The sequence below is a fragment of the Magallana gigas genome, chromosome 5 (assembly GCF_963853765.1).
Source record: "Magallana gigas chromosome 5, xbMagGiga1.1, whole genome shotgun sequence".
NCBI classification, from domain to species: Eukaryota; Metazoa; Mollusca; class Bivalvia; order Ostreida; family Ostreidae; genus Magallana; species Magallana gigas.
The window spans coordinates 9,423,756-9,437,233 of record NC_088857.1 but is presented as its reverse complement, the minus strand read 5'-3'; the positions used below and the strand labels follow the sequence as shown (position 1 = coordinate 9,437,233).

The 13,478-nt window shown below is 32.6% G+C and overlaps 3 long non-coding RNA genes across 3 annotated transcripts; all 3 read right to left on the bottom strand.

Annotated features, from left to right (window-relative positions):
- Window positions 1-1,329: 1,329 nt before the first annotated feature.
- Window positions 1,330-2,234, bottom strand: LOC117692565 (uncharacterized). The gene is made up of 3 exons (XR_004603897.2): window positions 2,073-2,234; window positions 1,635-1,769; window positions 1,330-1,419 (listed from the first exon to the last, which is right to left on the bottom strand). It is a non-coding gene; the product is annotated as an uncharacterized lncRNA (long non-coding RNA).
- Window positions 2,235-4,843: 2,609 nt separating this feature from the next.
- LOC105348665 (uncharacterized) lies at window positions 4,844-6,898 on the bottom strand. The gene is made up of 3 exons (XR_903617.4): window positions 6,514-6,898; window positions 6,068-6,217; window positions 4,844-5,185 (listed from the first exon to the last, which is right to left on the bottom strand). It is a non-coding gene; the product is annotated as an uncharacterized lncRNA (long non-coding RNA).
- A 4,552-nt stretch (window positions 6,899-11,450) lies between these two features.
- Window positions 11,451-12,486, bottom strand: LOC105348666 (uncharacterized). The gene is made up of 3 exons (XR_903618.4): window positions 12,364-12,486; window positions 11,711-11,845; window positions 11,451-11,493 (listed from the first exon to the last, which is right to left on the bottom strand). It is a non-coding gene; the product is annotated as an uncharacterized lncRNA (long non-coding RNA).
- Between the last annotated feature and the right edge of the window lie 992 nt (window positions 12,487-13,478).

The following is a 13,478-nucleotide window of genomic DNA, read 5'->3' as shown; positions in this document are numbered from 1 at the left end:
GTTGCCATGAAACTCTCAACAAATTAAAGTATAATGCAACTTGCACTGTTCAATACTAACGCTTATTTGAATTTTGATTTAACTGCATCGATGTTCGGTTCGGTACATTTTTAAAATCAGGTTTGGTTTATAACATCAGGTTCGGACATCTTAATTAGTTTTACTGCACGAGGAGAAAAAGTCGACAATTTTGACAAGATGAAGGGGGCAATCGCGATGTATCTAATGTAATAGATACAATGAAGGTTGATTACATAGTAGCAGTTCGACTTAAAGTCATTCTGTGTTTTTTTCAGTGTATTTATTGTATTAATCATTGTTTACTGAAACAGATCTTTTTGAATGAGTCTGGACTATACTTCATATAATAAAGTACCATCTTCACATGAAATAACCACAGCATAATATAATAAAGCACCATCTACATATAAAATAGCCACATAAGGCAGCTATGGCGTTCCATAGGCAAGGTTTGATACAATTCATAAAATAGTAGTGGCTTAAAATGACATCCTTAAATTTTTGCAAGGATGTGACAAATTTTTAGAGAATCATGAATTACTCTTAATATTCAATTTTCTGATGGAAATAAGAGAGAAAAGGAACTTTTTTGATTTGTGAACATTAAATTGATATCAAGATAATGTGCACGAAAAACGCAGTTTTAAATTTTGCTACATATTCCTATTACGGTAAAATTTCAATAATTAAAAAAAAGCACTACCAGTTTTAATTGGTTTAAGTTCAAATCAGATTCTCGATTATCAATGGAACGCTTTCCCTGCAGAACTTGTAATGCATGGATATAACTGACTCGCATTGAAGCTAGCTGCATAAATAATACATCTTTATCAAACGTCTACATATATATGTATGTACTTTACTGCAGTTCCTAAGTTCTTGCCAAGCAGAGTACCGTAGCCCTGACCAAAAAAAAACCCCCGATCAGTGTTAGATCTGTATGTATGATTTGATTCTCTTTCTAATAACATGCATCGGTCGTTTTCTTTTCACGTAGTTATTATGTGAGGTACATGTACATGTAAATGTTTTGCAAAAATTAAAAAAAAGCCCTCGTTTTTGGTCAGCGGTATTGCAAGAGATGTTTTAAGTCAATTGACTATCTGTTTTGTTCATTTATCTACTATTTTGTCTTTTAAAACGTTTACTGTGAAATAAAACCTATTAATCATCTATGATGATAACAACAAGTTTCATGTTTCATGAAATGTCAATCTCTCTAGCCTTATCTGATTAAAAAAATAAATTCAATTTCATATTTTTGTTGTAAAGACTCCATGAAAAGACCAAAGTAAGAAACAGAAAGAAAAAACTGAAACATTTTGTTTATTTCAATCTTTATTTCTTGATCTGTAGTACAATAACCACTCTGTTCTGACTACTAGTAGTAACCACCAGCTACAAATACCAAAGAGTTCTAGCATCAGTAAAACACAATTGATACTTTTTCAGAAATTACATTTATCTAATAACGCCAAACGAATAACATTAGATAATGAACTAATTAAACCCGATTACAGTGATTTTTCTAGAAATAATATTTAATCTTAATCATGTTGCTGTTTATGAAAGTCGTGGTATATTTGACAGTGGAAAATAATAAAGAATCTTACGGGAGAACCATTTACAGCAGAGACCAAAGTTGCTATTCAAGGGATAGCAACTTCCGATAGAGCACTTCCACCAGGTATGTGGACCGCAGGTACCGACTTGTGTTTGTCCATGAGGGCAATACGGGTAAATGCGGGCTGTAACAATTTTAAGTTGTGAGTCGTTATTTAAAGAATCAAAAATGTTTTCACATAAAAACGTAAATTTTGTCATTTTTTTTTTCATTTTCAAATGGCAGTATAGTTTACAGTAATACAATTCAATATTCAACAATTTCGAAACAATTTCGTGTTTGCTTACCAAATCCAATAATAAATATTTTTTTAAAAAAAGCCAAGTTTAATGAGAAAGAGAGAGAGAGAGAGAGAGAGAGAGAGAGAGAGAGAACGAGAGAGAGAAGATAGAGAGAGAGTTTGTTTTAAAGAGAGTTTTTTACTCACCCTCAGAGGCCAATGCAAGACAGCACACAAGCAGGAGAACGGCTACAGCTTTTGCCACCATGTTTGGGTAATTATGTTTCAGTGGTCAACAGACAGCTTGATATTCTCCAGCATATACAGCGTTATTTATACCTTAATCAGACGGACATTACCCAATCATATTTTGGCACTTAAGTTTAAAAAAAATATTTTCTGAGAAATTCACGATGACAATGCATTCTTTGGTTTTATCCTCTTTTCGATCTATTTTTTAATTTGTATTACACAAGATGCACTTGCAATCACCACTCATTAATCATTGTTAGACAAATCATTAAAATTATGTAACAGTTAAAGAAAAGATCGGCAAATTAATATTTAAGGTAATTTTGGTAAAAGAACTCACAATTAATCTATGTAAATCTTTTACTCCTCAACTGTCATAGAGTTGTCATGAAACTCTCAACAAATTAAAGTATAATGCAACTTGCACTGTTCAATACTAACGCTTATTTGAATTTTGATTTAACTGCATCGATGTACAGTTCGATACATTTTTAAAATCAGCTTTGTTTATAACATCGGGTTTGGACTTCTTAATTAGTTTTACTGCACAAGGAGAAAAAGTCGACAATTTTGACAAGATGAAGGGGGCAATCGCGATGTATCTAAAGTGATAGATACAATGAAGGTTGATTACATAGTAGCAGTTCGACTAAAAGTCATTCTGTTTTTGTTCAGTGTATTCATTGTATTAATCATTGTTTACTGAAACAGATCTTTTTGGATGAGTCTGGACCCCCCCCCCCCCCCTATTTCAAAATTGATGCCTGTATATAAATAATTTAAAGCAATATGAGCTGTATTTTTTAGAATTTAATTTTGTTGTAAAAACCTGCTAGTATGCTAAGTCTACATGGGACTTAATTTTTTTTGATAAATAAGGTTGGAAAAAATCATTAATTTATGTCAGAGGAAAGATATTTCTACTTAGGAACATACAGCAAATCAATTTTTGTATAGGACGACAATAATTCAATTTCGCTCCAATTAATGCTCCTTAACGGCCCTTTTCACAAAAATTTGGTGAAAAGAAATTTAAAAACCACGATATTTTTGTCATTTTAGTAGAAAATAATATGTTCGTTAAAACAAATTTTATCGTGAAAATTGCAGCTCAAATTGCTTTAAAAAAACAGTAAAATATTGCAATTATGAACACAATAAATAAAACAGGCTAAAATGCTTTTATTCCTTTACAACACACATGTATACATAATTAACAAGAAATCTTTGTTGTTTATGTTTGAACGTCGGTACAGAACACCGCCAGGTTTATTGAAGTGCAACAACAAATTTTAAATGCCCTTGAAAAAAGAAGTCTTTTACTGTTAATGCCCTTGAACAAGGTAATTTGTTAACTGATTGCGACATTTTTCTTTACAACAGATCAAACAATCAGTTCTCAGTAACTGGCTCTGCAGGTTAGTCACTTGATTTCTTCATTACAAAGGGTTTGATATTCTAAATTAATATATGAAAAAAGGGCAACCATCAATTGTTGCAGGAATTTACCAAATATTTCATACAGTCATACAATCTTGATGTAACCCTCAGTTTTCTAACCTTATAAATTTAAATCATATTGGAAATAAGAGAGAAAGGAACATGTTTGCTTTGTGAATATTTAATTGTTATTAACAATTTACAAAGAACGTACACAAACCAGCAAGTTTGCTTTTTACATATTCTAATCACGTTAACATTTAAAAAAAAAGAGAAAAGTAAAATAACCACCAATTTGTCATTGGTTTTAGTTCAAATCTGAAACATTCTTTAAAATTGCGTAATATTGGTAGAACTAATTTTCTATATCTGTAGTAGTTCAAATAACCTAATTAATCATAAAATTATAATGACATGAAAATAATGCTCTTTCCTCGTTCATGATACCTCATCATCTGTTTTAATGATGCTACCGGAATTGAAAAATAAGTTGTTTAAGGAGGGAAAGCCGATTAATTTCAATAATAATTTATTGTCTTTATACAAGTCTAGCATTTTCATAAGTTTAAGAAGTATGAGACATACTTTTTTGTTACTAATTTTTAAGTAAATGTACATCCCCTAGCGTCATCTATTCAAATCAAATTATAACAAAACAGTATTTTAGTTTTTTAAGTGCTTATGAGGGGATTAGGTTCAGAAACAGCAAAGTGTTTAGCCAATCAGATTCTTTGTTTCTGGTCAATCAATGATTATCACTGTATGGTATATATAGAGCTACCCTGTCATTTCTCGTCAGTCTTTGTTCGGTGATCCACTCAAACAGTCGTCTGGTGAAACTTGTCGGTTCGAGTTCTATAGAACAGGGATTTGAGCTGTGTCGAAAAGCAACTGAATCTCAGTATTTACACTTGTCTCTGTACCTTTTGTCTTGGTGACTTGATAGTGTCTTTGTGAGCTCAATAGCGTCTTGGCACAGTCTACAGTTAATTGGTGTGGGTCGATTTTGTTTCCACACCCTATGTTGTAGTCCCATTCTCACATACCCAGGTAAGGCCAAATGAAAATCTTAGAATGACTGCGTGCTATAATGGCAGTTGTAAACCTAAGTGTACCTGTTGATTATTCTAGATCTTACTTGAATCTTAAGAAGGAAACCTTAGCGAATTCATAACTTAATAAATGATTACTTTATTTGTTACTTAAGTTACACTTGTAGTAGAAATATAATGAAATTCAGAGTTAAATAATAAACTAGAATTTAACATTGTATTTAAAATGCCCAGTTTCGTATATTGTATCAAACTAGAGACGCTGTGAGAAAAATTACAGATTAAATGAAAAAGTACAGATTAAATGAGAGTCCGCCATATTTTCCCCAGCTTTCTGGAATATTGTTCCCATCGACGCACAGCGAATGGTATCAAATGTGCCTACTTTTTATAGGCTTATTTTATACCTTACATAATGCAATTTGGTTTATTTTAAGACCATATATATCTTTTTATTTTGACCAACTATTACCTCATCATTAAGGTAATAATAATGACAAAGAACAAGTGAGGTAAAGGAACATTCTTTTAATGTAGATGCTGTAGTAGTGGATAATTATTTCCCGTAGTATCCAACTGAAATAAAAGAATAATATTAAAATTAGATGGTTAGTGATATGCGTTGTCTAGTGAGCGGTGGTATATGATGAATATCGAAAGAACATTAAAAAGCAATTATACAAGACGACAGAAGTTACGTAATAATCTTTTGTCCTTTTTAAGCCCCCGTATTTTAGTGGTTTGTTTTTTTTTCTGTGGCTTTAATTTTGCTTAAACTTCAGGGAGGTATGAAGTTTAAAGTGCCCCTGAATTAAGTTTCCATGACAAATGACTATGTCATTAATTACTTTTCATTTCCTCCTTATTTCCTATCTGCCTTTTACTACACCTTATTTGTGCCTTTTTGATAAAGGATGTAAAACAATATCGAACTTAATTTATCTCTTTGGCAAAGTGTATTTTTCTTGTCAAGATTTTTGATGATTAGTCTAGCCTCCCCCCTTTCAATTTGCTTCCAACGCCACTGTTTGCTTTTTATTCCTATGCGTTTATTTAAAAAGAACTCTTACAAATCGTTACCATCTTTAAGTTGTCTAGTTACAAAACGTGCATGTATCATTCTTAATGCATCTGTTCATTAAAACCAATCATAAAAAAGCTCGGTGGTCGATAAATTATCCATCATATTTGCCTTATTTTTTATCATGATATTTTTAACCACAGATTATAATATATATGGAAAAATTAAAATAATTTAAATAATTTTCTCGGTTTTGTTTAAACCTACGTTATACAAAGCTCTTTATCTAAAGGAGATAAATAAAGTCTAATAATGTTCACGACCCTTTAATACTGTTTGATGAAGACAATCCCTGTCATGCGCTTTAAAAATATTATTTTAGGTGAATAACCTTTTATAGCTATTTTAATTTCTAGGTAGTTATCCTGACTACTTACGCCTAAGACAGCATACACCTGATTGTCCCAGTATTAAGCTGAATTTATCTTCTATGTAACAGAAACCAACGTCACACTTTTCAAATGGGGGCCGACAAATTCCTACACCAACATAACCTGGTGGACATTTGTGAAGAGGTGGAACTCGGGCTGAAGTACACAAAGAAAACGCAGTATTACAGATCGAATTAAAACTGTGATTTGCAGTTATCCATTCATTCACAGAATTGTGCACGCTATGATTTTGTCAGCTAAAATGTCTTTAAAGATAAACAAATGGACGAGCTTTGCCTTTTAGTTATAATAAAATACCTCTAAGTTCACTTTCAGTTGATTAGATTGCAGCGTTGCAGTTTATGATTAATCATTTCAAATATATTGGTACTACGACATGAAACTGTTTAACAAAATCTATCATTATTTTAAAATAGTTTTGCATATCATACCTTCAGATACCAAAACGGAAAAATTTGCAATGACAAAAGCTACCAGAAATAAAGTCCTCATCTTGAATTTTTAACACATACAAACGTTTGTGTAATTTATACAAAAATCAAGCTGCGAACGTGATGCAGTCTTGTTAAAACCTGGTGTAAAAGTTGTAGAATGGTATTCTAAACAGTGTTTCTCACATTTTCTTATTTGTCACCGTGTTATTCATGTACAGAAACAAATATGTTACGTAACACACTTCAGACGTAAAAAGTCTTATAATTTCAGCAAATTATTTAATAGTCTTTTGACTAAAAATTTGAAGAAAACGCATTTAAAAACAGTTTACTTTTCCAACAAATAAACAAAGAGAAACAAAAAATGTCTAAGACTTTTTCTTCAGTGGTGACAAGAATAATCATTATCAACAACAAACCAAAATATGACAGGGTTTACCAACGTAAAAATCCAGTTATTGAAATGGTGAAAATGGCGGGTGGGAGGGCGGGAGGCTGCCAAAAGGGTACCCTCATTGTACGGATAACTCCTTCTACAGTTTTTAAGATAGGAAGTTTTTCTTTTGCAGATCAATTGTACACTTTTCAAAGGTGTGCATAATGCTAGGATTTTGATTTCTGATATAAATTACTGAAAAAATACCAGTTTTTGAACTTAATCATTTTTTGGCAAAATATTGCATATAGGGTACCCTCATTGTACGGATAACCCCTTCTACAGTTTTCAAGGTAGGAAGTTCTCTTTTTGCAGATCAATTGTACATCTATCAGAAATGAGCATATTGCTAGGATTTTAATTTCTGATTTAAAAAAAAAACCTAGCTTTTGAACTTAGTCATTTTTGGCAAAATATTGCATATGGGGTACCCTCATTGTACGGATAACTCCTCCTACAGTTCTCAAGATAGGAAGTTGTTCTTTTGCAGATCAATTGTACATATATCAGATGTTACATTGCATATATCAGAACATTTAAAATCTAAAGTTACAGTTTCCCTCAATTTTTAAAGACTTTAACGAACATACACGTTTGCCACAGCTGACAGGTACCATTTTTTTTAAGAGAACAGACTTAACCAAAAAATCAATTAAGAGACAAGCAAATATATATATATATATATATATATATATATATATATATATATATATATATATATATATATATATATATATATATATATATATATATAAATTAAAAAAGAAGAGGGGGGGGGGGGCAGGGATGTGCTTCTTCTTCTTAAAATCATGAAAATCTTAGTTTTTCTAAGAGGGAGGAGTGGATGGGTGGGTAGTATGCCTCTATCTTTATCTTATTCCCTTATTTTCATTCTTATCGTTAACATGGTCCCATATAAGTGGGGGACCAACTCTATGTTTATAATTTTTTTAATATGTACAGTGTATAAAATAGAAAATCATAACTGCGCCAAGAAGTTTCTGTGTGTGTGTTTTGGGGGGGGGGGGGCACCCCCTCTGCCCCCTTGAAACCTGAGAAGCTACATTATGCGTTTTGAAGGAGAAACCTTTATACCTCTAAGATGGAATAACACATCATCACAAAATGGCTGACCTCTGATTGAACCGACATTTCGTTTTATTAAGGTAGTCCATCCATAAGTATCATATTTCATATCTAGTACATTTCAAGCTTGGTTAACAAAATCTTAGTGTGATTTTAAAGAGTTTACTAAATAATAAAGATTTACATTTGGAATTTAAAATAAGAAATGAATTTTAACTTTATCATACAGTCTCGTGTCAAAAGTATTCGTAAAAACATGGCGTCGCTCAGGTTAAAATTCGGTAACGCGCTTGTTTTAGAGATCGTTTTCAGAAACGAAAGTAGAGTTATCTCTCTTACTCTATATCTAACTTCACTAGGATAGACATTTATCAAGTAATTGGTTGATGACGTATTTTATCGTCTGCATTAGTTACTTTCGGTCTGTAAACAACCGTGGGTAGAAAGGGCAAGGAATTATGTTTTGAAAAGAAACAGGTTATTTTATCACTTAGAAAAGCAAGTTTGACACTACAAGAAATATCGGATATTATCGGAAGGCCGTTATCTACAGTGCACACGTTTTTGAAGCGTCATGGAACAACTACGGTAAATATGTTGAAAACAAACCGAGAAGTGGCCGACCCAAAAAGTGCAGTGCACAGGATGAGCGACAAATTTTTCGGATGGTTAAAATGAATCGCAGGCAAAGTTTAACAGAATTTACGAATGTTAGAAATGAAATTGGTCCTGGAACTGTCCCAGAAAGTACCGTGAAAAGAATTTTAAATCGAGATGGATACAGAAGGAGACTTGTAAAGAAGAAAATACGTGTGTGCGAAGTGAATAAAACAAAGCGTGTGAAATGGTGCAAAGAAGCAAAGAAGAAAACTGTGGATGACTACTGGAAAAAAGCAATTTTTACAGATGAACGTAAAGTTATGATCGATGGCGAACGACATGTAAATATATGGAGAAAAGCCGGTGAGGAATGGGACCCACCTTGTATTGCACCTCCCGCCGGGCGACGTTTGAATTGAATGATCTGGGAATGCATTACTTACAATGGAGTCGGCACACTGTCGTTGCAGCACATATTCCATCAAACGATAACCTGTTACAAGATGACAATGCCCCAGTTCATAGGGCCAGGTCTGTGAAAGAATTTATTGAACAAGAGAATATTCCGACAATGGAATGAACTGCCCAAAGCCCAGATTTGAATATCATTGAAAACTGTTGGCAAAAACTTAAACAGGAACTCTTTTAACGGGTACAGAATTTTAGAACCGCAAATAACCTGGGGACGGCGATACGAGAGGTATGGGAAAATATCCATCCTAACTTCATTCAAGACCTTTACAAGAGCATTCCACGCAGAATCCAAAGAGCAATAAAGGCTAAGGGGTGTTTAACAAAATATTGAGGTAAGATAAAACTTGCGTATATACTTATATATTGGAATGTACATAACTTATTTACATAATTTATATAAATTTTGCATATTTCGGATAATCGGCTTAAAAATTTACAGCGGCAATCTGAAACATACAGGTAGGTTTATTTTATGGTTCAAAAAATTTCAATGAATTTATTTTCACTTTCATATAGTCAAAATTGATATTAGTTTTGTTTAAATTCCTTTTCGTTTCGTTTCGGTTTCGTTTCGTTTGGGTTCGTTTCGATTGGTTTCGTTTTGATTTCGTTTCACACTTTACAGGCGCCCCATTTTTTTTTGGGGGGGGGGGGGGGGGGGGGGAGAGAATACATTTGGTGTTTCAACATCAAGGGTGTCACAAATATTTAGCATATGGATTAACGATATGGCTTTTATGTTCACACCACTTTAGAAATGGTCATTTCAGAATGTAATAAAATGATGTAGTATTCCTTTTGTGGTCTTTGGATTTTATGCATCTAATTCTTATTTTATGTGCATACTCTGTTTGTAAATTATATTTTGACAGTTTATTTGATGTTAGTATTTTCCATGCTTGAAAAAATGCGTAAAATTTGAAAATTTTATCGCGACCGAGTAACACGGCGGGGCAAGATGTAATTCCACAAAGGTGAGACCTCTACAGCGAAATACTTTAAACTGCTAAGAGGTCTGCACCTTATATAGGGGTTGTAGGGATAACGGTGGTGAGAGAGAAATATGGCGGACATTGTCTATTTACGAGCGGTGCTCGGCTTTAACAGGTATAATTGATTGTACTGATTTTTTTAAAATAAAGAAACCAAGAAATCCCACAGTTTAATCACAAACATTTAGCTCATATAAACAGCACAATTCTTTCAAAGCCCTTGTATGTTTTTCTTCATCTGATTACATATGTTTCAAAACTGTGGAGTAGAAATGTATCTGATAGATTGATGGATAAATTACCAAAGATTGTGGATTCTTGAATCTGATCTGGCCAGGGGATGAAATTATGGCTGACAAGGGATTTCTCATTAGAGACCTTCTTTTTAAAAAGAGAGCCAGATAAATAATAACGCCATTTACAAAGCGATGAGCTTTGGGGAAGGGGAAACACCTGTCAGCATCTGACATCCTTAAGACAAGGAATATTGCTCGTTTCCGTATTCCGTTTGTAGAGAGAGCAATTGGAAGACTTAAAACTTTAGGGATGTTATCAAACACAATATCACTAAATGTAAAACCATTAGCGAACCAAATGATTAATGGTTTTCTATAAAATCTGCAATAACCTTTAGTCAAAAAATAAAACGTATATAAAATTTTATATCTTTTTTTAAGGTCTTAACATTTTGATTGTTCTTTGAATTGTAAAAATCGCATAAACCTGCTGATTTATTTAAAATTTAAAAATTTTATTTGAGAAAATACAAGTCATTGTCAAAACAAAGGTGAATTTAAAAGAGTAACCATATTTCTCATAAAAGTACATGTGCGGTAATATGATCCACAAAATATAACTTTCATGAAGCAATTTTTCCCATTATCTAGCCTGCAGTGAAGGAATAATGTATGTTTCAAAAAATTTACCAGCTTTGTTTACAATAGTTTTGTACATTTTTTCTTCAAAATAAATGCGGTCAACAATAAAACCTTTCTTTGTAAAACACAAAAGTCACACCAATTCTTGTGACACTCTCCTAACTGGCCTTGTATTTGATTATACTAAGGAGAATCAATCTTTAACCGAACATTCTCATATTAAGTAAATGATAATGATCATCCGTACGTGCTTCTTTAGGATCTTTGGTTTGAAGTTCAAATGAACATTTTATCTCTTAGAGACCCTTACCACAGCATTTACATTAAACAAGTGGAAAAATATGGTGAGAAACATCTTTTAAAAAATAGTATTTATTTTTAAAGCGTTTTTCAAGGACACCAATGAAAGTTCAGAATGGCAAATAAGAGAAGATTGATTATTTCGAAATCTTTATTTCTGATTGATAAAGATGAAAACCGTTCAGTCCGGGACATTAGTAATATCCGCCATCTACAAAATATAAATTACACGTAATATTTGTGTGCCTGTGTTGTTAAGTATTAATACCTAAAAGAAAAAAGAAATTGTTACTGTACCTAAAGAATATTAATTAACAAGACAGAAATAAGGTTTCATCTTGAATTAAATTGTTGTGTTTGTTATAATTAACTGTTTAAATGGAAGTTTAAGTGGAAGTAGAACGTAATAAAATTAAAAAGAAACATACGGTGGAACTTTTTACAGCAGATACCAAAGTAACCATTGACTGGAATGCATTGTCCAAGACGGCACTTCCACCAGGTTTGGGCACTGCAGGTTCCTACTGGTATTTGTCCATGGGGGCACTGTTGAGTCCCCCAGGCTGTAACAATTGTCGATCATTATTATACATTGTTGACGGCAAATTGTTAGTTTAATCATTTAAAGAGATTTTTCACAATCCATTTTGAAAAAATCATAAAAAAATATACATGTTGATCTTAAACTTGGTTTTCTGTCATTAAGGTGGTATTGGACATCTGTCGATATTATTGTGGATTAAAAAGTATATTATAATTAGAATACTTTCACCGGTTTAGAATTTGTAAATTTTACAATATTTGACGAAGAAATAGCTTTTGAAAATAGCGAGAGAGTTAAAAAAAGGTAAAAACCTCTAGCAGGATTCGAACTAATGACTTACAGATTCATAGTAAACCCTCTAACCCACTGCGCTACGCTGCTAGGTGACATTGAGAAAGAAACTACTTATATAATACTTTACTTTATTGTTTATTTCGAAACAAAACGTCACAACATGGAGGTGTCCCATACCACGTTAAACTCAAAAATGAGTAAATTAACACAAAAGTAAAGAGAGAGAAGGAGAAAGGTACTCACCCTCAGAGGTCAATGCAAGACAGCACACAAGGAGTAGAACGGCTACAGCCTTTGCCACCATGTTTGGTATTAGTCGTTTCGTAGTCAATAAAACGGTAACATCCTTCAGTACACACAGCGTTATTTATACCTAATTTAGACAAGGTCACCCAATCGCATTTGGCCATAAACGTCAACACGAGCATATGCTGTCAAATTTTGATTAAACATAGTTTGAGTAATTATAACCTAATTCTAAGAAATTCAGGAGTGTGGAACGCATTGCTAAGCTTCAACTCGTTTTTTTTTTAGCTTACCCGAGTCAAAGGCTCTAGTGAGCTTTCTGTCGTGAGTCATATATGCAATATTCTGCGAGAAAGGATGGTATTTTTTCATAAATCATCAAAATCCAAGTTATATGCACATCTCTGATATATGTACAATTGATCTGCAAAATATCAACTTTCTAACTTGTTGGAGGGGTTATTCGTGCAATTGGGGTACCCTTTTGGACGTTTTTGGCACTAAACGGATTTTTCTTTAGGAAAACCCGGTTAAAGCGTACACAAAACAAGGAACGACTCAAGTAATCTGTCCCGTCTTAAACTTTTTACAGCAAACAAGACTACAATTTAAAAGTCTTTACTATAAATAGAATTGCAATATTGAAGAAAAATTACACATGAAACTCGATGTCCTACTGTCAAAAGGGGCATGACCATGATTTGTTTAGAAATTTTGATTTTTCGCTTTTAATGTTTACAAAGCTCTATTATGGTATTTGAAACGATCAGACTAAATTTCAACCATGGTTTTCAAGTATTAAGAGATAAACAAAGCTCACGTTCCATTATTGCGTAACAAAGATCTCTTTTATATGTTTGTTTACATATATTGTATATAATGTTAAAATTCATTTAAATAAGATTATCTTAAAGTTCCATATCAACACAGTTTGAATTTTATAATGGGACCAACTTTTATTTTGTTTTCAATTTTGTTTAATTCAGCAACCCTAATACATGTACATGCGTAAATAAAAAGATTTTACAAACATTATCGTTATTTACATAACGATTTTTTCACATTATGCAATAACACAATCAATCATTATGACAGTTTGCCTGACCATTGGA